Source organism: Theropithecus gelada, chromosome 5 (assembly GCF_003255815.1).
Source record: "Theropithecus gelada isolate Dixy chromosome 5, Tgel_1.0, whole genome shotgun sequence".
Taxonomy (NCBI): Eukaryota; Metazoa; Chordata; class Mammalia; order Primates; family Cercopithecidae; genus Theropithecus; species Theropithecus gelada.
In genome coordinates, this window is record NC_037672.1 from 140,256,337 (window position 1) to 140,280,636 (window position 24,300).

The 24,300-nt window shown below is 38.3% G+C and overlaps 1 pseudogene; it reads left to right on the forward strand.

The window, feature by feature from the left end:
- Nucleotides 1-752: 752 nt before the first annotated feature.
- Nucleotides 753-23,814, forward strand: LOC112624373 (annotated as a pseudogene).
- The last annotated feature ends 486 nt before the right edge of the window (nucleotides 23,815-24,300 follow it).

Consider the following 24,300-nt stretch of genomic DNA (forward strand, 5'->3'; position numbering starts at 1 on the left):
GGAGAGGTATGTTGAGGAGCTCTGCTGAGCTACCATTTCCTTTGGAGGCAGTGTGTAGCTTTAGCACAGGGCTCTAGGGGTGGGGAACGACAGTGACTCAGAAGGGCATATGGAACAACTCCACCAAGCCACTGTTTCCCTGAGAAGGTAGTGTACTGCTTCAGCTCCATTCCCCCAGTACATGGTACAGCAACAGTGGCTATGAGGAGTAGATGCAGCAGCTCTGCCCAGGCATGATTTCCTCCAGTGGTAGTGTACAGCTTCAACTCCCTCAAGGGGGTAGGGCACAGCAGTGATGGGAGAAGTCTACGGAATGGCTCTGCCAAGGCACTGTTTTCTCAGGAGGAAGTCCATAGCTTCAGCTCAGAGCCCTTAGGAGCACAATGCACCAGTGACTGGGAAGAGCAGATGGAGTTCTACCGATTAACCATTTTTCCAGGGAGTGGTGCACAGCTTCAGCTCAGGCCCCTAGGGGTGAGGTGCAGCCATGACTGAGAGAGGTAGATGGAGAGGTTCTGCCAAAGTACTATTTCCCTAGGAGGGGGTGTGCAGCTTCAGCTCTGGCCTGAGGGGGCAGGGAGTTATGCACATGACAATACTAGTTATATATCTGGCAATAGCATCTGTTGGTAGCTCAGCTGGATCCTCTGGGCTCAGATTATTAGGGATAATTGGAAATTAAAAGACTCTGCGGCTAACTTAAATAAAACAAGCAGAGTGCTGTGCTGAGAGTCTCAGAAAGAAACTAAATCATGCATGATGTCCAAGATCAAGCACAACAAAAGAAACAGGATGTGAAGCCAAGAGTTCAGGGGTCAGGTAACCACAGAACGTAGCAGGATGCAGTAAAGAAGCAAAGTTCAGGACAATTATTGTGCATTGGACACATAATGTGTGAATGGATCAGCTCGAGCTAAAGGCACAGAATTGGAACGGGTTTAGTTCTCCAGATGCTGGCTGTAGAAGCTTTCTATGAACACTAAACAAACAATGCTATGAGTCTCAGAAAACCAAGCTACCAGAAAAAGGAATCAAGAACATGCACACCAGGCCAGACACGGTGGTTCACTCCTTAATCCCAGTGTTTTGGGAGGTTGAGGTGGGAGGATCATTTGAGGTCAAGCTAGGCAAAATAGTGAAACTTCTGTCTCCACAAAAATATTAAAAAATTAGCTGGGTGTCATCACCCAGCTACTAGGGAGGCTGCGGCAAGAGAACTGCATGAGTTAAGGAGTTCAAGTTTACAGTGAGCTATAATCATGCCATGGCACTTCAGCCTGGGAGACAGAGCAGGATCATGTCTCTAAAATTTAAAAGAAAATATATAAAAAATATAAGGTCTAATTTTCTATTATTATAAGCCATCTTTAATTTCTAAGTTACACACATACACTTCAGTCAAACCCATGCTTTCATAAAAAGGAAGCTGCAAGAAAAGGATCTCTCCTTCCAGTTTCGTTATTAGTGTAAGCCTATTCTTTGACCACTGGTATAAACATTTAGCTTATTTTGTGTTAGTTTATATTTTTAGCATTTCCACTACTGAGCATGACAGAGGCTATACTCCCGAAAGCTACTTGATAATTGTAATTGACAATTTCCAAATTAAACTGGTAAATTAAAGAAACAGCACTTTAATTTTTTACATATTTTTATAGATACCCAGGAAAATTTGACTGAAGTTTTTAATACTATCTGTTGCTTGTCATATACTTTTAATGGAATACTGGAATGCTCTTTTATATTAATTTTCCTAAAGTAAATGAACTTTTATGTAATAGAATAAAATTAATATCTTTGATACATTATCTAATAAGTATAATTTAGAGGAAATGGAGTATTAATGACTTGAGGTGCAAAGTACCATTTAAGTAAGGGTAGAAAGATGATAAAACATAGAATCATTATGTACCTCTAGCAATTTTTCAAGTTTTATTCTTTTTACTATTTAAGTAATTATGTCTTCTTTTTGGGCCTCACTTTTTTCTGTTCTCCAATTAAATAATTTTTAACTTACAGATATTCAGCCTACTATTTTTGTGGCTGCTTTTGCAATTCCAAATGAAAATGTCTTCTACAAAATTTAATCAATGTATTTACAAAAATAACACAAAATTTCTCTAACATCCTCTTTCTACTGATTTCAAATTAATCCAAATTTAGCATTCATTTAGTTCAGAATCAGGAGATTCCAGTAACCACTGTGCAGTTCCCAGAATCACACAGTTGAGTTCTATTCAGTTGACTGGGGAGAGGTAAGACATGCTGGTTGTCCCATTAACTTCCTAACATAATTAGGAATGAAATAATCTAACTGCTCCAAGTCAGTTCAGGATATGTTTTACAGTTGTATATCTCATAAGAGGAATCCCCAGTGTATGGGCTGGACCCAATCTAAATCCACTTTATCCAGTTCTCAAGGTCATAATACTGCACTAGGTACTGCCAATATATTCCAAGACATGATCCTATATATCTGTCAGAATGTACATCTAATACCAGGATAACAAATAGGTTTAATTTTGCGTGTCAACTCGATTAACTGGTGGAGGCTGCCTTAAGCAGCCTGTTAAGGACATTTTAAGGCTACATGCAGACTTGGAAGAATAGATGTGTTAGCAATGTCGACCATGCGTTCAGAAAGGGGGTAATCGCAACTTAAATGTCTCATATTTACTGATCCTAATCAAAGAATTCCAAGGGAAAAAATGGAAATGCCTAACCCCGAAGTTCAAGTAAAATCTGAAGTGTAATAAGAATAGTCTGTACCTACTAATCTACACTCCCTTTCTTCTTAACGGAAGAACTTCCATCTCTGCCAGTTTTCCTTTTACATGTTTCTCTCTCTTCTGCTGTATTTCCTAATTCCTCCCTTTCTCTACCACAAAATAGAAGTCAGAATTCATCTAATAAAGTAATTTTTCATTTCCTGTAATATTTTTATATAGGGAACTTTTAAATAGCGCCCTCTCCCTACCACAATGAAAGTTTTGAATCAAAACAAAAGTTGTGCTTTGACTTGTATGTGGAAAACATTATTACTTTTAGTAGATCAATTTCCTCTTAGGGAAATAAAAGTCTTCCTATTTCCTTTCAGAAGGTCGTGAGTGGAGGCTACCTGATTCATGTAAACATGTGTGTTCAGGCCAGAACTTGCCTTGGAATCTGTCTGCCCAGCAACCACGGCTCTGCATCCTGTACTCCAGCTCACCTCCAACCCTGCTAGTTGCTTCTTGACTCTACTCTGTGTACTGCAGTCCACAATCTTCAGTCCCTATGGTGCAGTACTCACTTCAGGCATGACTCAGCACATTGTCAGCTGTGGTGGTCACAGGGAGAGACTCCTGCTTAAGGAAAGGTGAAGGAAGAGTAAAAAGAACTTAGTCTTGCAACTTGGGTACCATCTCAGTCACAGTAACACCAAGTGGAGTCCTAATGTTCACAACTCCAGGCCCTAGCTCCTGGACAGCATTTCTAGACCCACCCTGGACCAGAAGGAAACTTATTACCCTAAAGGGAAAGAGACAAGCCTGGCTTGATTCACCACTTTCTAACTAAAATACCCTTGGACCTTGAATAAATATCAGCAGTAGCCAGGCAATAGTCACCATAAGCCTTCAGCAAGGCCCAGTACTGTACTGGCTTCAGGTCTGACTCAGCATAGACCCAGTGGTGGTGGCCACAGGGGTGCTAAGTCATCCCTCCCCTAGCTGCAGGTAGCAGGGCATGAAGAGAGAGAGAGAGAGAGAGAGTCTGTTTGTTTGGAGAAAGGTAAGGTTGGTGCAAAAATAATTGCAGATTTTGCCATTACTTTCAATGGCAAAAACCACAATTACTTTTGCACCAGCCTAATAATTCATAGAATTCTTTGGGCTCTTACCTAAAACCTCAAGGCAGTACCTCTACTAGTCTGCAAGGGTCACAGCATTACTGGCCTTGGAGTGCCCCCTAATGTAGATATGGCTGCAGCGATCAAGGACATAGATCACAACAGAATTCCTTTTGAATCCTTGGAAAATCTCCCCAAGAAGGATGGGTACAAACAAGCCCAGACTGCAAAGACCACAATAAATACCTAACTCTCCAATGCCCAGAAATCAACAAATACTCACAAACATCAAGTCCATTCCACAAGGGAGAGGGTCAACATGGCAGACTAGAAACAGTTCATGTGTGCCTCTCTCACAGGGAGCGGACAGAGTGGCTAGTGAACACTGACCTTGCAAGTTGATTGTCTAAGAAACCACATCAGGATCCATAAACACAGTGAGGGGACAGACAGAGCAGAAAGGAGCAAAGCTGGCCAGCAGCCCATCTGGGATCAGTGTAGAACCAAGAGAACCTTCTTAACATGGGGAAAAGGTGAGTGAGTGAGAGCCTCTGGAAAATTCACACTTCCCACAGGAACCTGTGCAAGTCTAGGAACATGAGAATCCCTCTGACCCCCAACCCTGGGCCTCTAAACTGCAGCAAAGAGCCACCCGGAATTTTTGCAAAGGCAACACTCAAGTCCACGGGGACCTCTACAAGCCTTGGATCCTGGAACAGACCAGCACCAATGCAACAGCTCCAACAGAGACTGCAATCATTGTGCCCAGGAGCAGTAAGCTTGCTTCACATCCCTCACCAGACAAGGCTCAAAGCCAGTCTCCACACAGAAGCCCTGCTTCTGCCTGAATTCTGTAGGTAGGTGCAGCCTTCTGTTCCCCTGGGAAATATCTGGATGCCAGGTCAGGCAACTCCACCCACCCTGAGTGCTCAAAACCAGGTAAGTCATGTCTGCTAGAGCTTCCAGAAAGCAGTCCTGCTTCTGTCTGAACTTTGTGGCCAGGCACAGCCCTGTGTTCCCCCAGGAAACAGTCAGGCAGCAAGGTAGGCAACTCAACCCACCTCTACCATGTGTAGCCAGGCAAGTTACCTGCTAGAGCTTCCAGCCCAGTAGTCCCACTTCCACCTGAATTCTGCCAGTAGGCTCAGTCTCCTATTCCCCCAGCAAACATCCAGATGGCAAGATGGGTGACTCCACCCACACCCACCACTTACAACCAAGCAGACCACGCATGCTAGAGCCCGCAAGTGGTGGGTCAGGTGACTTCACACATTAACACTGCTCCTAGGTGAGACTTGCTAGCTTGGGCAGTGTCCAAGCAGTGGTGAGCTCTCACTCTTAGACCACAAAGAGGGGTGAGATTCCTAGGTTTGCAGGCCAGTAGAAAAGCAGGGTGTGTCTCCCTCCACATGGCTGGTCTGGGAAGGGTACAGTCTGTCTGCCAACTGCAGGCCCTGCCTAAGGGAGTCCCATCTTCCAGAACACCTAACAAAAGAAACTTGGGGATGGAGTCAATGATTGGAAAGGGCTCCTCCAAGGCCCAGGAATGAATCAGCTGAAGGTGTCATCTTGCTCCTCCCACACCACAGAGCATTACTGCCAACTAAGCCAAAACAAAACAGCCATGCAGCTGAGTAGGAGCCTATCTGTCAGCCAACACTTGTGAGCACCAAAGCAAAGATCCAGCCACAAATAAAGATTCTACACAAAGTTCTAGCATTCTGGAAACACCCAGATTGAAGCCTACTGACTATACTCAATTTACATCACAGTTAAAGGAAGACCAGCCCTCACACATGAGAGAGTACCAACATAAGAACCCTGGCAACTCAAAAGGCTGGTGTGCCCCCTTATCATCAAACACACTAGTCCCCCAGAAATGATTCTTGGCAAGATTGAGAGGAATGAAATGACAGACATAGATTTCAAAACGGAATGGCATAGAAGCTCATTGGGATAAAGGAGAAAGTTGATACCCAATCCAAGGAACTTAGTTAAACAACCTAGAAGCTGAAAGATGAAATAGTCATTTTAAAAAAGAATCAAACTGTGAACTTCTGGAATTGAAAAGAAAATCACTTCAAGAATTTCACAATACAATCAGAAGTGTCAACAGGAGAATAGTTCAAGTTGAAAAGAAGAATCTCAAAGCTTGAAGACCAGTTCTTCAAATCAACTCAGACAAAAGTAATGAAAAAAGAATTTTAAAAATAAACAAAACTTCCAAGAAATGAGATTATGTAAAGAGACCTTTTTTTTTTTTTTTGAGATGGAGTCTCACTCTGTCACCAGACTGGAGTGCTGTGGTACAGTCTGGGCTCACTTCAACTTCTGACTCTTGGGTCAAGCGATTCTCCTGCCTCAGCCTCCCAAGTAGCTGGGATTACAGGCACATGCCACCATGCCCAGCTGATTTTCCTTGTATTTTTAGTAGAGATGGGGTTTCACCACATTGGCTAGGATAGTCTCGATCTCCTGACCTCATGATCTGCCCTCCTCGGCTTCCCAAAGTGCTGGGCTTACAGATGTGACTCATTGGCATTCTTGAATGAGAGGAAAAGAGAAGATAAGCAACTTGGAAAATATATTTGAGGATATAGTCTGTGAAAATTTCCCTAAACTTGCTTAAGATGAGGTCGTACAGATTCAAGAAATAGAACAGATTCTTTAAGCTACAACACAAGACAACCGTACCCAAGGCACATAGTCATCAGATTTACTAAGGTCAGTGCAGAAGAAAAAACCTTAAAGGCAGCAGTAGAAAACTGTCAGTTCACTTACAAAAAGAACCCCATCAGGCTAGAAGCAGAAGTCTCAGAAGAAACTCCACAAATTCCACAGACAAGAAGAGATTGGGCACCTATTTCAGCATTCTTAAAAAAAAAAAAAGAAAGAAAGAAAGAAAGAAAGAAAGAAAGAAAGAAAGAAAGAAATTTTAGCCAAAGATGTTATATCCTGTGAAACCAAACTTCATAAGTGAAGGAGAAATAAAATCCTCAAACAAGCAAGCACTAAGGGAATTTATTACCACCAGACCACCATTATGAAAGGTCTTTAAGGGAGTGCAAAACATAGAAACATTAGTGATGTTGAGCTTTTTTCCATATATGTATTGGCCATTTGTATATCTTCTTTTGAGAATTGTCTATTTATGTCCTTAACCCACTTTTTGGTGTAATTGTTTGTTTTCTTCTTGCCAATTTGCTTGAGCTCATTATAGATTCTGGATATTAGTCCTTTGTCAGACACATAGATTGTGAAGATTTTCTCCCATTCTGTGGGTTGTTTACTTTGCTGACTGTTCCTTTCGCGTGCAAAAGCTCTTCAGTTTAATTAAGTCCCAGCTAAATGAAAAAAATATACACACACAATGGAAAACTACTCAGCCATAAAAAGGAAAGAATTAATGGCATTCACAGCAACCTGGATGGAATTGGAGATTATTGTTCTAAGTGAAGTAACTCATGAATGGAAAATCAAGCATCGTATGTTCTCACTCATAAGTGGGAGCTAGGCTATGAGGACGTAAAAGCCTAAGAATGACACAATGGACTTTGGGAACTGATATGGTTTGGCTCTGTGTCCCCACCCAAATCTCATCTTGTAGCTCCCATAATTCCCACATGTTGTGGGAGGGACCCAGTGGGAGATGATTAAATCATGAGAGCAGGTCTTTTCCATGATGTTTTCATGACAGTGAATGGGTCTTGTGAGATCTAATGGTTTTAAAAATGGGAGTTCCTCTGCACAAGCTGTCTCTTTCAAAAAATTCAAAATCATAACAAGCATATACTCAGACCATACTGCAATAAAAATGGAAATCAGTACCAAGAAGGTCTCTCAAACCTACACAAAACCATGGAACTTAAACAACTTGCTTCTGAATAACTCTTGAATGAACAATAAAATTAAGATAGAATCAAAAATATACATACATAATTAATGAAAATAGAGATGCAACCTGCCAAAACCTTTGGGATGCAGCTAAAGCAGTGCTAAGAGGAAAATGTATAGTACTAAAATGCCTTCACATCAAGATGTGATGACGACTTAACATCACAAGTAGAGGAATTAGAAGAAAATGAATAATTCGACCCCAAAGTTAGTAGAGGAAAATAAATAGCTAAAATCAGAGATGAACTGAATGAAATTGAGACACAGAAATCCATACAAAAGACCGATGAGATTAAGAGTTGATTTTTCAAAACAATAAGCAACATTGATAGCTGATTAGCTAGACTAACAAACACAAAGAAGATCCAAATAAGAACAATCAGAAATAATGAAGATGGCATCACAACTGATCTCACAGAAATTAAAAGATCCCCAGAGACTATTATGAACACCTCTATGCACACATTTTAGAAAATCTAGAGGAAATGGCTGAATTCCTCAACATGGACACAAAAATCCTCAACAAAGTGCTAGGGAACTGGATCCAACAAAACATCAAAAAGTCAATCCACCACAATCAAGTAGGCTTTAACTCTGGGATGCAAGGTTGATTCCACATAAATCAATATGACTCACCACATTAAAATAATTAAAAACAAAAACCCTATGATCATCTCAGTAGATACAGAAAAAGCCTTTGATAAAAATCCAACATCTCCTTCATGTTTGAAGAATAATTTTACTGGATATATTTTTCTATGATAAAACTTCTTTTTTTTTCAGCACTTTAAATATGTCATGTCACTCTCTCTTGGCTTGTAAGATTTCCACTGAGAAGTCTGCTGCCAGACATACTAGAGTTCCTTTCTATGTTATTTGTTTCTTTTTCCTACAGATTTTATTATCCTTTCTTTATCCTTGATCTTTGGGAGTTTGCTTATTAAATGTCTTGAGGTAGTCTTATTTGGGATGACTCTGCTTACATAACCTTCTTATACTTGAATATTGAGCCGTCTATAACAAACCCACAGCCAACGTCATACTGAATGAACAAAAGCTGGAATCATTCCCCTGGAGGACTGGGAAACCTAGAAGAAATGGATAAATTCTTAGACACATACCACCTACCAAGATTGAATCATGAGGAAGTCTAAAACCTGAATAGACCAATAACAAGTAATGAAATCAAAGTCATAATAAAAAGTCTCCCAACAAAGAAAAGCCCAGAACTCAATAGCTTCACTGCTGAATTTTAATAAACATTTAAATAAGAACTAATACCACTCCTACTCAAGTTATTTCAAAAACTAGAGGAAAAGGGAATACTTCAAAACTCATTCTATGAGGCCAGTATTACCCTGATACCAAAACATGATAATGACACATCAGAAAAAGAAACTACAGGCCAATATCCCTGATGAGCATTTATGTAAAAATCCTCAACAAAATACTAGCAAACTGAATTCAAGAACTCATTATGAAGATCATCGATCATGACCAAGAGGGATTTACTCCAGGGAGGCAAGGATAGTTCAACATATGCAAATCAATCGATGTGATACATCATATCAACAGAATGAAGGACAAAAACCACATGATCATTTCAATTAATGTTGAAAGGGCATTTAATAAAATTTAACATCCCTTCATACTAAAAATCCCTCAAAAACTGGGTATAGAAGGAACATACCTCAACATAATAAAAGCTGTATACAATATGCCTACAGCTAATATTATACTGAATGAAGAAAAACTGAAAGCCTTTCCTCTAACATTTGGAACAAGAGAAGGATGCCCACTTTCACCACTATCATTGAACGTAGTACTGGAAGTCCTGGCTAGGGCTATCAGACAAGAGAAAGAAATAAAGGGTACCCAAATTGGAAAGGAAGACATCAAATTATCTTTGTTTGCAGATGAGATGATCTCATATTTGGAAAATCCTAAAGACTCCACCAGAAAAAAGAAAAACTGTTAAAATTGTTAAACAAATTCAGTAAAGTTGAAGGATACAAAATCAACACACAAAAATCAGTAGCATTTTTATGTGCCAACAGTGAATCATCTGAATATGAAATGAATAAAGTAATTTAATTCACAATAGCTAAAAATAAGATAAAAATACCTAGCAATAAACTTATTCAAAGAAGTGAAAAATCTGTATAATAAAAACTATAAAACACTGATGAAAGAAATTGAAGCAGACACAAAAAAATGGAAACATATCTCATATTCATGGGTTGGAAGAATTAATATTGTTCAAATGTCCATACTACCCAAAACAATATGCATATTTGATGCAATTCCTATCAAAATACTAATGGCATTCTTCACAGGAATAGAAAAAATAATCTTAAAATTTGTATGGAACCACGAAAGACCCAGTATAGCCAAAGCCATCCTCAGCAAAAAGAACAAAACTGGAGGAATCACATTCCCTGACTTCAAATTATGCTACAGAATTATGGTAACCAAAACCACATGATACTTGCATAAAAACAGGCACACTGACAAATGGAACAGACTACAGAAACCAGAAATAAATCCATATAGTTATAGTGAACTTATTTTTAACAAAGGTGCCAAGGACCTTAGGGAAATGGTGGCCTCTGCAATAAATGGTGGTGGAAAAACTGGATAGCCATACACAGAAGAATGAAACTAGACCCTTATATCTCACCATATACGAAAACAAAATCAAAATAGACTAAATACTTAAATCTAAGACCTTAAGCTATGAAACTACTAAAAGAAACATTAGGGAAACTCTCAAGGACATTGGTTAAAGCAAAGATTTCTTAAGTTATACCCCATAAGCAGAGGAAATCAAAGCAAAAATGGACAAATGGGATCACATCAAGTTAAAAAGCTTCTGTAAAGCAAAGGAAACAATCAACAGCAACCCACAGAATGGAAAAACGTATTTGCAAATTGTCCATCTGACAAGGGATTAATTACCAGAATATATAAGGAGCTCAAGCAACTCCATAGGAAAAAATATCTAATAATCTGATTTTAAAATTTGATTTCACAAAAGAAGACATACAAATGGCAACAGGTATTTTCAAAAAGTGCTCAACATCATTGAGCATCTGAGAAATGCAAATCACAACTACGATGAGATATCAGCTCCCTCCAGTTAAAATGGCTTTGATCCAAAAGACAGGCAATAACAAATATTAGTGAGGATATGGAGAAAAGGAAACCCTCACACACTGTTGGTGGGAATGTAATCTAGTAGTACAGTCACTGGAGAATAGTATAGAGGTTCCTCAAAAATCTAAAATAAGAACTATCATATGATCTAGCAATCCCGCTGCTAGGTATATACCCAAAAGAAAGGAAATAAGTATAACAAAGATATCTGCATCCCCATGTCTATTGCAGCACTATTCACAATAGCCAAGATTTGGAAGCAACCTAAGTATCCATCAACAAACAAATGGTTAAAGAAATTTGTGGTACATATACATAATAGAGTACTATTCAGTCATTTTAAAAAATGAGATCTTGTTATTTGCAACAACAGGCATGGAACTGAAAGTCTTCATATTAAGTGAAATAAGCCAGGTACAGAAAGACAAACTTTGCATGTTCTCATTTATACATGAGAGCTAAAAATTAAAACAGTTGAACTCATGGAGATAGACAGTAGAATGATAGCTACCAGAGATTGGGAAGGATAGATAGATGGGAAGGAAGTGGGGATGGTTAATGGGCACAAACAATATAGTTAGATAGAATGAATAAGGTCTAATATTTAAGAGCACAACAGGGTCACCACAGTCAACAGTAATCTATTCTACATTTTAAAATAACAGAGTATAATTGGGATATTTATAACATGAAGAAATGATAAATGCTTGAGGTGATGGATACCATATCTACCTTGATGTGATTATTACACATTGTTTGCCTATATCAAAATATCTCATGTACCCCATAAATACATATATACCTACTGTATATCCATTAAAAAATTAAAATTAAAAACTTTAAGAAAACTAGGACATGAATCAACTCATTTAATCTTTTAAAAATCCTCTGAGACCAGTAATATTATTCCCATTTAACAGATATGGTTAAGTGACTTGATCCAGACCACACAGTTGGTCAATAGCAGGTCCTGGGGCTAAATGATCTGTGGTAGAAAACTTGTAAGATTCCCAACTATCATAAAATCCAACAAATGTAAACAATTTCAAGAAATATAATTTTAAAATAAAACCATATGAAACAAACAAAAAACAAACAAAAATATAGCCTATCTGCGAGTGAAGCAATACTAGGAAAAGGAACTCTCATGGCCGTATCAAGAATATATTTTTTTTTCTGATTTGTCTCAAACTCTGACTAAGGCAATGTTGTATCTAGATATTTCAGTGTTATGAGTTAATAAAGTCCCATTTTTCCCTAATTACTTTGAGTTTGGCTTCTATCAAAATCAACAAAAATATCTCTAGCTAATAGATTTATCAATTTACAGAATGATTTATTTTCAAAAAATTGTGGAAATCTGGGAAAAGGGCTTGCCTGGTGAGACTGTTCCCCACAAAAGCAGCTGAGGTAGGAGCCTGAATTACTCTCCCAGTTTGATTGAGGACTTGTAGAGGACCGTGCAGTATCAGGCATGAGGCCAGAAAATGATATAAGGCTAAATCATAGATATTAAAGTCCCTAAGACCTATAGTAAATAGTCAGTCTGTTTTTGTGTTGCTATAAAGAAATATCTGAGGCTGATATTTCATAACTTATAAGGAAAAGAGGTTTATTTGGCTCATAGTTCACCAGGGCTATACAAGAAGCATGACACCAGCATTTGCTTCTTGTGAGGATCTCAGGAAGCTTCAAATTACGATGGAAGGGGAGTAGGAGTCAACATGTCACATGACGATAGCAGGAACAAGAAAGAGGGGAGGGGTGTCATGGTCTTTTAAAGAATCAGCTCTCATGTCAGCTAATAGAGCAAGAACTCACTTATTACCACTGGGACGGCACCAGCCCACTCACGAGGGATCCACCTCCATGACCCAAACACATCCCACCAGACCCCACCTCCAACACTGAGGATAAATTTCAACATAAGATTTGGTGGGGACAAATATCCAAGCTATATCAACATTGAGCTCATAAAACATTGAATTGGAGTTTTCTGAAAAACCGTGGAGATTTGGCTTCATCTTTAAATTTGAGGTTTAAAAGAAAAAGTGCAGAAGTATAAACTCAAGTGCAAAAAGGCAAAGAGGAAACAAGAAGTAAGATTAAGAATTCACAGGAATTCACAGAAATCAGGAGAAGATTCTCACAAGCTGTAAACTGGTGGTTCAGGACATGTTGAACCAGATCTTCAAATGGTATGGGGCTCTAGATAACATCAATATTACAGGATTTTGTGAGACACATTTATCATTCATGATTACCTAGTCTGGACCCAAAAGGTCCCTATTTAATGATTGATTAAGATCCAACCTTGCGTTTCCAACTTTTCAGTAGACACCAATATTCCAGAGATTAGCTTCCTGTTTCTGATAGGGAGCTGGGTACCAAAGGTCAGGCTTGGATTGAAAGAAAAAGTTAAAAGGTGGATGGAAAAAAGAAGACAGTTCTCACCAATCTCTACACCCTCTCAAACACCTTTTCAAGACACCTCCTCTGAAATCTATCCCTCACTTTACTGAATGTTCATTCTTTCCTTAAAGGAGAAACAAACCCAAAATCGAAAAACTTCACTCAGTTTTAGATAGAATTTATTCAGCAATTATTCTGTAACCATGAGGAAAAAGCAACCAATAAATGTTGCTCAAGTGGAAATACAGGAAAAGCCATAGTATTTGATGACATGCTTGAGTAACTTAACTTATACACATTGTATTTCTTCTGTGTAACAAAAAGAAACCCCCATACTTTAAGCAACTCTTGACCAGGATTTTTGTCTCTTGCAATCAAACAAAATCCTGAATAGTACATATATAAAAGATGCAAAAGTGGACAGTGAAACAAAAACTTTTTAAATTTAGAAAATCTTCATGAAGAAAAAAAAAAAAACTGTATGTGAATGCTGTGATTTAGGTCCCTCTAAGAAAATAACTGTCATGTATCATAATAAAGCTGCCAAGAGAAGTTAAAGGTGAAAAAATACTAAATAAAGTTAACAAAGATCTCATTCAGTGAAATGCTATTTGTACAAAGAGTACTTGACCTTCAAAAGCCAGAATCTGCAAAGTTTTTAAGAGTTTGTAAACCACTGAGATAAATCCCCATTCAAAAGAAACAGTCCTTATATTGGAAGATCTCATTCACGAAAGAAAACAAAAATATCACTTCAGTGCAACCTCTAAGAATGAAAAAGATGCAAAATATGTCTTTAGATGGGCTAGAGATTAGAGCAGAAATGTTTTTAAACGGCAAGAAGAAAATGGTACAAAATATTCACGCTAAATATCTGACACTGAAATCTCCATACAATTAGGAAAAAAAAAAAAAAGAAAATGCTTTAATAGAGCCTACAGATTTCAAACTCACATGACAATTGTTCAGATTTCTCCTTTATTTAAAAAAAATCTGAAGAAGCTCTCAGATAAGGGTGCAAAAAAATGTATTATGTAACAAATAAATAAATTTTAGAGAGTGTATCAGTCAAAATCTTTAGCAAAGCACTACTAAGCAGTAGCACTACTAATTCCATGTGAGACAGATATTTGCTCTCAATAGACCTCAGGCTACTCTACTGTAAAGGAGGAAAATGAATTTGAACTAGATAATAGCTAAGACTCACTACAATCCTAAAACTCTTAAATAATACATTGCCTTATTACATAAATAATATGCATTCATTAGAGAACAAAGTATAAACACAGATTAGCAGAAGCAACATGTGATTCTTGCCAAAACCAAGGTTATCTTCTTTGACGATTTATTTTCAAAACAATGAAACAGAGGTTTCAGAATACTGAGAGAGCTCAGTCAGATTTGTTTGTCTATTTTGTACCCAAGGTCATGACTTGGGTCATGACCTAAGGACGGGTCAGATGTTTGGGTCAGATATTACCTAAACTGCTTCTCAACCATCTGCTAGTGAGACTCTCTTTCAAACATGCAAGTCATCTAGACCTTTTCCAGGAAAAATATTAGGACAAAAAGGGGGGCTTTATAGTCAAACTTTGTGGGTACAATCTGTAAATTTCTTCAAAGCAGAATAATATTCCCATCTAATTGTACCTTCTTTTTCTTGGCTTCATTGAAGCACTGAAGAACAATTTTTTTGTTCCCTAATAAAATCATTAAAAGAACTATAAACCAAAACTCTAGAAGATAGGGCTGTATGTGATACAGATCTTTTAGACCCTCTATCTCCTCTTAAACCGTTATGGTACTGAGCGTATTAGGAAAGCTAATGTTAATTCATTGGTCCCATTTTTCCTCCAGGAGAAGAAAGATTGTCACATGTTCTATGTTAAAAACCTCGCCAGTCTATAACCAGGATGGTATGAGGGTCTTCTGAGACAGTTGCATTTCAACTGGCTTTTTGTCACTTAACATATCAGAAGCATCTTTCCATTCATTAAATGTATCCCTGTATTATTATTATTATTATTTTATTTATTTATTTTTGAGACAGAGTCTCACTCTGTCGCCCAGGCTGGAGTTCAATGGCATGATCTCGGCTCACTGCAAGCTCCGCCTCCCAGGTTCACGCCATTCTCCTGCCCCAGCCTCCCAAGTAGCTGAGGCTACAGGCACACACCACCACGCCCGGCCAATTTTTTGTATTTTTTAGTAGAGACAGCGTTTCACCGTGTTAGCCAGGATGGTCTTGGTCTCCTGACCTTGTGATCTGCCCACCTTGGCCTCCCAAAGTGCTGGGGATTACAGGCATGAGCCACCGTGCCCAGCCTCATTATATTTTTTAAGAATTAACTTTCTTGCTATGTTTAATTACAAATGTAATACCTCCTCCATTGTTTCATCTTGAACAATTTACTTAAAATAAAAGCTTCAATTTCTTCATCAGTAAATTGAGAATAATATAATCCTATCTTTTGTTGTGAAAATTAAAGAGAAAATTAATATGTGTCATTTATCACAGTGCTGGAAACATAGTATCATATTATAAGCACAAGATTTTTTTAAAAATTCAAACGGTATAGTAAATTATTAGTAAATTTGACTTTTACTAATAAATTTTAAAGGTAAATTTTACTTTTACTTTAAAAAAGTAAAAAGAGCCTGTAATCCTACCACCCATAGCAACTTCTTTTGGCATTTTCTTTTAGTCTTTATAGAACTTTCTCTAGACATATATATATATGTGTAAGTGCTCACAGACATAAACTCATGCTTTTGTTTTTTTGTCATTGTTTAGCAGAGTGTTATGTAAATATTTGTGTAATGTTGAGCATTGAGGATTTAATTAGCACAAATGTGACTTTATGAAAAGTCTCTATTGTATTCAGCCCCAACCAATGGAGCATTTATTTCATATAATGTTTGACACATTAAAAACTCAGTATAAAAAAAATCTGAATATTTTTCACAGTTCATTAGAATATGATTTAACTTATAATTTGAAAAATGTATGTGTGGGCTTATATGAATTAAAATTATTTGCCTACAAGTAACAGAAAATGTAATTCAAATTGAATTTAACAATGGAAACATTTATATTGCCCTATAACTAGAAATTCAGAAACAGGGTGTTCATCAAGGTTGGCTTGATCTAGTATTTTGGGCTCAATTTATTTTGGTCTTGATCTCTTTCAGATTTTAGATTCATCTCCATGCTATTAACAAGATACAGAACTTCCTTGTATCACATTTACACATGAGAATGGCACAAGGTAAAGTTATGATTTACTTCTAGAAGTTATCTGGAAATTCAGCCATAATAGGTTAATAGGTATCAGGTTTACCCTCCTGCAGTAAATAGCAACAAAGCAGAGCAAATATATGAGGTGGATGTTTTCAAGCATTAGACAAAAGAAAGCATGGGACAGTGATCTTTGGGAGAAGAAAAACACATAACACAAGTTCTACTTTTACTCCTGTTTTTGTTCTATGCACACTTTCAAACTGCCTCAGATAGAGGTATAACCTGAATCAGTCTTGCTGAATGTATAATATTAACATTAGTGTTAAGGATTGCTGAAACAGTAAGAATTGGCTAAACAGGGTGCCAGAGAGGAAGAGATTATGCAAAGAAGGAAATACATAAATATATTAGAAATTATCTTGAGTCTTTGGTCAGATCCTTAGTTGTGTATGCACAGGGTGGAATTCTGCAAGGCTTGATGGGGATCAACTACTGGAAGTCTTTAAGCTGAATAAAGATTCCAGAGAACATACAATGCTGAGATTCTGACCACTCATAGACTTCATACAGCTTTCTAAGCATCGATATCTTTTAAACCTATTTTTTATGTGACATCAGAAAAGCCATAACTTAGGAATAGGGCATATCTTAGTCATAATGCAGGGCCTCTGTAGACTCACACAAACAAAGCTGAAAACAATCACTCAAAAGAATCACCAAATCTATAAATCAACTTTCTGCCAAAATAAAAATTGACTCTTTGTAAAGAAAAACAACATAACTTAGACTCTCAACATGATTTTTATAACGTGTAGCATACAGTAAAAAATTACTAGATGTAATTTGGCTCATAACCAGGAGAAAAAAGAAATCAATAGAAATAGTCCTAGATATAATAAACATGTTAAAATTAACAGGAGAAAATTTAAATTGATGACTTTCACAACATCATGAGAATTTTTGAGTGCTAGCCACTTTGTCTATTCTCAAGTAGACAAATGTAAAATATCCCAAATACTCTCCCAATTTCCCAAATATAAAAGAAAATGTTATAATTTGATGTCTTCACTGTCAATCACCCCAGGTACAAAGGGGAAGACAGTTACCTTTGGAAAGGAAGAAACAGTAACTAGATCATATTAATAAAGCCTGACTGTGGGTCAACTTCATTTTGCCTGCCTTATGCTGATATGGTGATGTTGGAAGATAGAAGATAGATAGGTGTTTGTGGGCATTATAATTTGAAACAGAGCCTAAGAGAATGTGATTAAATGGCTTTTTATTGGATACATTCTTTGGAACATACAACCTCTGGAGATTGAACCAGGAAGAAATAAAACTCCTGAACAGACCAATAATGAGTAGCAAGACTGAATCAGTATTTTAAAATCTCCTATCAAAAGAAAAGCCCAGGACCAGATGAGTTCACAGCCAAATTCTACCAAACCTATAAAAAAGAACTTATGCCAAATCCTTCTGAAAGTATTTCAAAAAATCCAGGAGAAAGAAATTCTCCCCAATTAATTATTCAAGGCCAATATCACCCTGATACCAAAACCAGACAAGGTCACAACAAAAAAAGAAAACTACAGACCAATATCACTGATGAACATAGATGCAAAAATCATCAAAAAATACTAACAAATCAATCTGATAGACATCAAAAGGATAATACACCAAGATCAGGTGGAATTTATCCCAGGGACACAAGGACTGTTCAACATTTGCAAATCAATGTGATATATCACATAAACGGAGTTAAGGACAATAATCATATGATGATCTCATAGATGCAGGAAAAGCATTCAATAAAATTTAGCATCCCTTTATGATAAAAATCCTCAACAAACTAGGCATAGAAGGAACATACCTCAACATAATAAAGGCAACATGCAACAAACCCACAGATAACATATTTAACAGGAAAAAGTTAAAAGCATTCCCTCTAAGGAGTAGAAATAAGGAAATGATGCCCAATTTCACCACTATTATTCAACATAGTACTTGAAGTCCTCGCCAGAGTAATCAGGCAAGAGAAAAAAAATAAAAGTCACCCAAAATGAAAAGAGGAAGTCAAACTCTTCCTGTTTACTGATGGTATGATCTTATATCTAGGAAACCCTAAAGACTCCACCAAAAAACTTAGATTGATAAATGAATTCAGTAAAGCTTCAGGATAAAAAAATCAGCATGCAAAAATCAGTAGGATTCTATACACCAATAATGATGTAGCTGAGGAACAAGTCAAAAATGCAATCTTACAGTAGCTACAAATAAAAAATAAAATAACTAGGAGTATATTTAACCAGGAAGGTGAAAAATCTCTACAAGAACTACAAAACCCTGATGAAAGAAATCATAGGTTATACAAACAAATGGAAAAAACATCCCATGCTCATGGATTAGAAGAATCATTATTGTTAAAATGACTAAACTGCCCAAAGCAATCTACAGATGTAATGCAATCCCTATCAAATTACCAATGTCATTTCTTACTGAATTAGAAAAAACAATTCTAAAATTTATATGGAACCAAAAAAGAACCTGAATAGCCAAAGCAATCATAAGCGAAAAGAACACAGCTGGAGGCATCACGCTACCTGACTTCAAATTATACGGCAAGGCTATGGTAACCAAAACAGTATGGTTACTATAGCCATGCTGGTAAAAATAAAATAAAATAAACAATCAGATCTCAATGGAACAGAATAAAGGACCCAGAAATAAAGCCACATTCATATGATCAACTGATCTTCTACAAAGTCCACAAAAATATGCATAGGGAAGGACACTCTATTCAATAAATGGTGTTGGCAAAATTGGGTAATCATATGCAGAAAAATGAAACTGGACCTACACCTTTCACCACACACAAAAATTAACTTAGGGTAAAATTAAAGACTTAAACATAATACCTGAAACTATAAAAATCCCTCAAAGAAAACCTAGGAAAAACTCTTCTGAACAATGGCCATGCAAAGTTGTTATGACTAAGTCCTCAAAAGCAAATGCAACAAAAACAAAAATAGACAAATGGGACTTAAACTAAAAGGCTTCTGCACAGCAAAAGAAACAATCAATAGAGTAAACAGAAAACCTACAGAATGAGAAAAAATATTTGCAAACTATGTATCTGACAAAGGGCTAATATCCAGGATCTACAGGCAACTCACACAAATCAATAAGAAAATAAAACAAATAACCCCATTTAAAAAATGGGCAAAGGAAATGAACATTTTTCAAAGAAGATATACAAATGGTGAACAAGCATATGAAAAAATCAGCATCACTAATCATCAGGGAAATGCAAATTAAAACCACAATAAGATATTATCTTACACCAATCAGAATGGCCATTATTAAAAAGTCAAAAATAAACCAGGTATTGGTGAGGATGTGGAGAAAAGGAAATGCTTATACACTGTCAGTGGGATGTAAATTAGTACAACATTTATGGAAACAGTATGGAGAGTTCTCAAAGAGCTAAAATGAGAACTACCATTCAATCCAGCATTTCCACTATTGGGTATATGCCCAAAGGAAAAGAAGTCATTATATCAAAAAGATACCTGAGACGGGGCATGGTGACTCATGTCTATAATCCCAACATTCTGGGAGGCCAAGGCAGGCAGATAACCTGAGGTCAGGAGTTCAAGACCAGCCTGACCAACATGGAGAAACCCCATCTCTACTAAAAATACAAAATTAGCCAGGCATGGTGGCGCATGCCTGTAATCCCAGCTACTAGGGAGGCTGAGGCAGGAGAATCACTTGAACCTGGGAGGCGGAGGTTGTGGTGAGCCAAAATTGCACCACTGCACTCCAGCCTGGGCAACAAGAGTGAAACTCTGTCACCAAAAAAAAAAAAAAAAAAAAAAAAAAAAAAAAGATACCTGCACCCATATGTTTATCGAAGCACTATTCACAATATCAAAGATATGGAATCAACCAAAGTATCCATTAAAAGGGGACTGAATAAAGAAAATGTTTTTATATTTTAGATAAAGAAAATGTTTTATTTATACACACACACACTATGAAATACTACTCAACCATAAAAAGAATGAAATTATGTCTTTTGCAGCAACACAGATCGAACTGAAGGCCATTGTCTTAAGGGAAATAAGCTACACTGCATGTTCTTACTTACAAGTAGGAGCTAAACAATGGGTACACATGGACATACAAAGTGGAATTACAGACACTGGAGACTACAAAATGTGGAAGGATGGGAAGGAGGTGAGGGCTTAAAAATTACCTATTGGGTACGATGTTCACTATTTGGTTGATGGGTACACTAAAAGCCCAGACTTCACCATTATGCAATATATGCATGTAAGAAATCTGCACTTGTATGCCTTAAATATATTATAAATAAATACATCAATAAAAAGAAAATAAATAGTCATGTATTTGATTGTAAAACTTATTTCCCAAATCAGCCAGGATTCATTCAGAAAAGCAAAATTCATTTTACCTGTTTCAAGCAACAGGATGTTACATCCAGTAATTTCGATGATTACAAAATCAGTGGAAGGACTGGTGGAATGAAGGTCAGAAAAAGCCAGCACTAACTCTCGGGGTCACCAGTGGCTTTCAGAAACTTCAAAGGTTACAAGCATTGCAAGATATAGCTGGCAATGAACATAGGTGCTCTTGCCCCATGGTAGGTGATATTCAAGTAAATGCCCAGAGACCTCTACAAAAAGGCCTGTCTCAGATTGCTCCTCATGAATCTATCCACTGCTGCTGAAGCAGTCTTTAGTCTTTCAAATAACATACAGACGCTTCTCAATGATAGAATCTAACCCAGAATTCTGCTGGCCAGGATTCTGAAAATTTTGTTTCCAGGCATCCAATTTCCACTAAACAGGAAAGATTCTAGAAGAAAGAAAATGCCTCTGAGTTGCCTATAGGCCATCAGAAATATCTTCCATCACCCCTGTTTATCAAGACTTACATGCGTTGTATTTGCAAAATACTTTCACACACTTTTTTTTTTTGGGGGGGGGGGGACAGAGTCTCACTCCATCACCCAGGCTGGAGTGCAGTGGCGAGATCTCGGCTCACTGCAACCTCTCCACCTCCTGGGTTCAAGTCATTCTCATGCCTCAGCCTCCAGAGCAGCTGGAATTTCAGGTACACACCTCCACAGCCAGCTAATTTTTGTAGTTTTTGTAGAGACAGTGCTCCTCCCGCCTCGGCCTCCCAAAGTGCTCGGATTATAGGCATGAGCCACCACGCCCGGCCTATTTTCTTACTTGAGTTTCATCATAACATTTTGTGCTCATATGGCTGATATTGTTACCCTTAATTTACATTTGCCTTTACTTTATTCATTCTACAATGTGCTGTTGGCCCAAAGACACTGAGTTGTATTCCAGCAGATGCATTCTAATCAAGGAAATTTTTTGACTCTAAGGTAGCAATTTAACTTCCACATCAAATGGTGTGATAGTGAAGGTCACTAATAGTAGTACCCAAGTGAACTTACAAGTTTAGTTCTTCAAATTGTACTTTATTTATGTTATCTTCAAATATGAGAATTCTTAATATTTCTAACTTTATATTAATGAGAAATAATTGTGTAAACTTCTCTTACAAATGTGAAAAGGACTGAAAAGTTATACAGTCAGACTTTCACTACCTACCAGTAATCACTTGCAAGATCAAGTTGGGCAGCATACAGAAATTTTTTGAACATTTAATCAACAAACCTAAACACATAAAGTAGCAATGGTAAATGGTACAGTTAATATTAAGATACAAACACATATAAAATAGTTCTTGTGTGGCATGGGGAATTGAGAAAACAAGAGAAATAATCAATGCGACCAATGAATCACAAACCATGGCATCTCAAGGAGTTCTATTAAAAGTAATGGCAAAAACCGCAATTACTTTTGCACCAACCTATATAAGACCTGTATATTCTGTCACTAACAGTTCCAACAATATAAATTTAAATTTGGCTGAGGTACTGGGCCTGGAGGAGAGGTCCACAGTCCTGGCTGGGGGTCTGTGTGGTCTCAGTCTCCCAGCCTGCCTCACTCCTTGGTTTGGGGCCAGGCCACCATTCCCCGGGCTCCTGGGTGACCCTTCTGCAGCTGGATGGGTGGTGACCCTGACTGTCCAGGGCTGGCCCCCCGTGGCTGAGGTCCTGCCTTTGTGGAATGTTGGGGCCCCACCCTTACAAGCCTTGGGGTTGACTGCTCCACATGCGTTTTTGTGTGAGCTTCCATTTAGGAATCCCCTCCTTTCACAGAAGGGGCCAGCCTGACCAATATGGTGAAACCCTGTCTCTATTAAAAATACAAAAATTAGCCAAGTGTGGTGGCACATGCCTGTAGTCTCAGCTACTGGGGAGGCTAAGGCAGGAGAATCGCTTGAACTCAGAAGGCAGAGGTTGCAGTGAGCCGACATCATGCTACTGCATTCCAACCTGGGCAACAGAGCGAGACTCCATCTCAAAAAACAAAACAAAAAAAGAATGCCAATGGGGCCTCCTCTGAGGAAGACTCACCCTCACACCCTGTAGTTCTGCGGCCCTGGACAAGGAGCCCGGAAGAGCAGTATCTACCAGCCCCACCAGCCAGGAGCAGGTGCTAGTGCCACTGCAACAGGGGCTGGCCCAGAAGGACAGCCTCAACAAGCTGGCTTTGCAGTACAGCTGCAAAGTCGCAGATATCAAGGTCAACAACTTCATGAGAGTTGTTGACCTTTCAGACTTACACGCCATTACAATTCCAGTGAAAAACAACGGGATCCTAACAGAGACCCACAAATAACTAAAACCCCTTCTGAGCCCATTTGCAGAGACCGAAGTGACCATAGAACTGCCAAATCCAGACAGCAGCCACAGACACTGATGCCCAGGCCAGTCAACTGATGGATTTCTTTAAGGAGATTGACCAGAATATTGAGCGTGCATTGCAGTCACAAATCTTTTTATGGGAAAGTTACTGCATAGAGACTCTCCTATCAGCAATTGCTCCCAGCTCCTCCAAAGATGCCAACAAATGGTGCAGACTGTGGAATTCAGTGATGGAATGTCTTTTTTATCATGCTTCCAGCTGGGATTGTTTTACCCATCTTTCATTTGGTCTATTTTAAAATACAGGCTACTGGCAAGACACCTAATAGCATGAACACAGCTCCTGTCCCCAGTGGTTCCGTGGCAATGAGTACAATGCCAGGGCAAATCCCCAGGTGAGTGATTCCAGAGACAACCACAACCTCTTCAGACAGCCAGTTCAGTCAGACCACCCAGCCAGGGAACTAAGCTTTGTTTTTAAAGAACCAGCCCAGCTTTTGCAATTGGCTCTTGAAGTGCATCAGCTGTCACTGGCCACATCCTAGAGGTGCTGCATTTTATGTCATGGAAAGGATGGACACATTTCAGAAGTCACCACAGTGTTCTCAATTGCAGTGACCCTGAGGAATGGCCTCACCCAACCCAAGCCTCCAGGATCAAAAACACCAGCACCCTTAGCCTCTTCTATCCAGAGAGGATCAGCAGCAAGGCATTTACATGTGACAGATGGTTATTTCTTGTAGACATTTAGCGGACTGGCCATGTCTTCACAGCAGCACTGTGTGGGTCCCCAAGGTGGATATGCTTGGAGAGAAAGGAATGGCCTCGACCAAGGGACCTGTAGTGTGGGAGCCCCTGTTATTGGTGTGGGTCGCCTGGTTGTTGCAGTTTCCCTACTCGCTGGGGAGCAGGGACTGGCTCTGAGAAGGGTTGTTCTCTGTCTCCCTGGCAAAG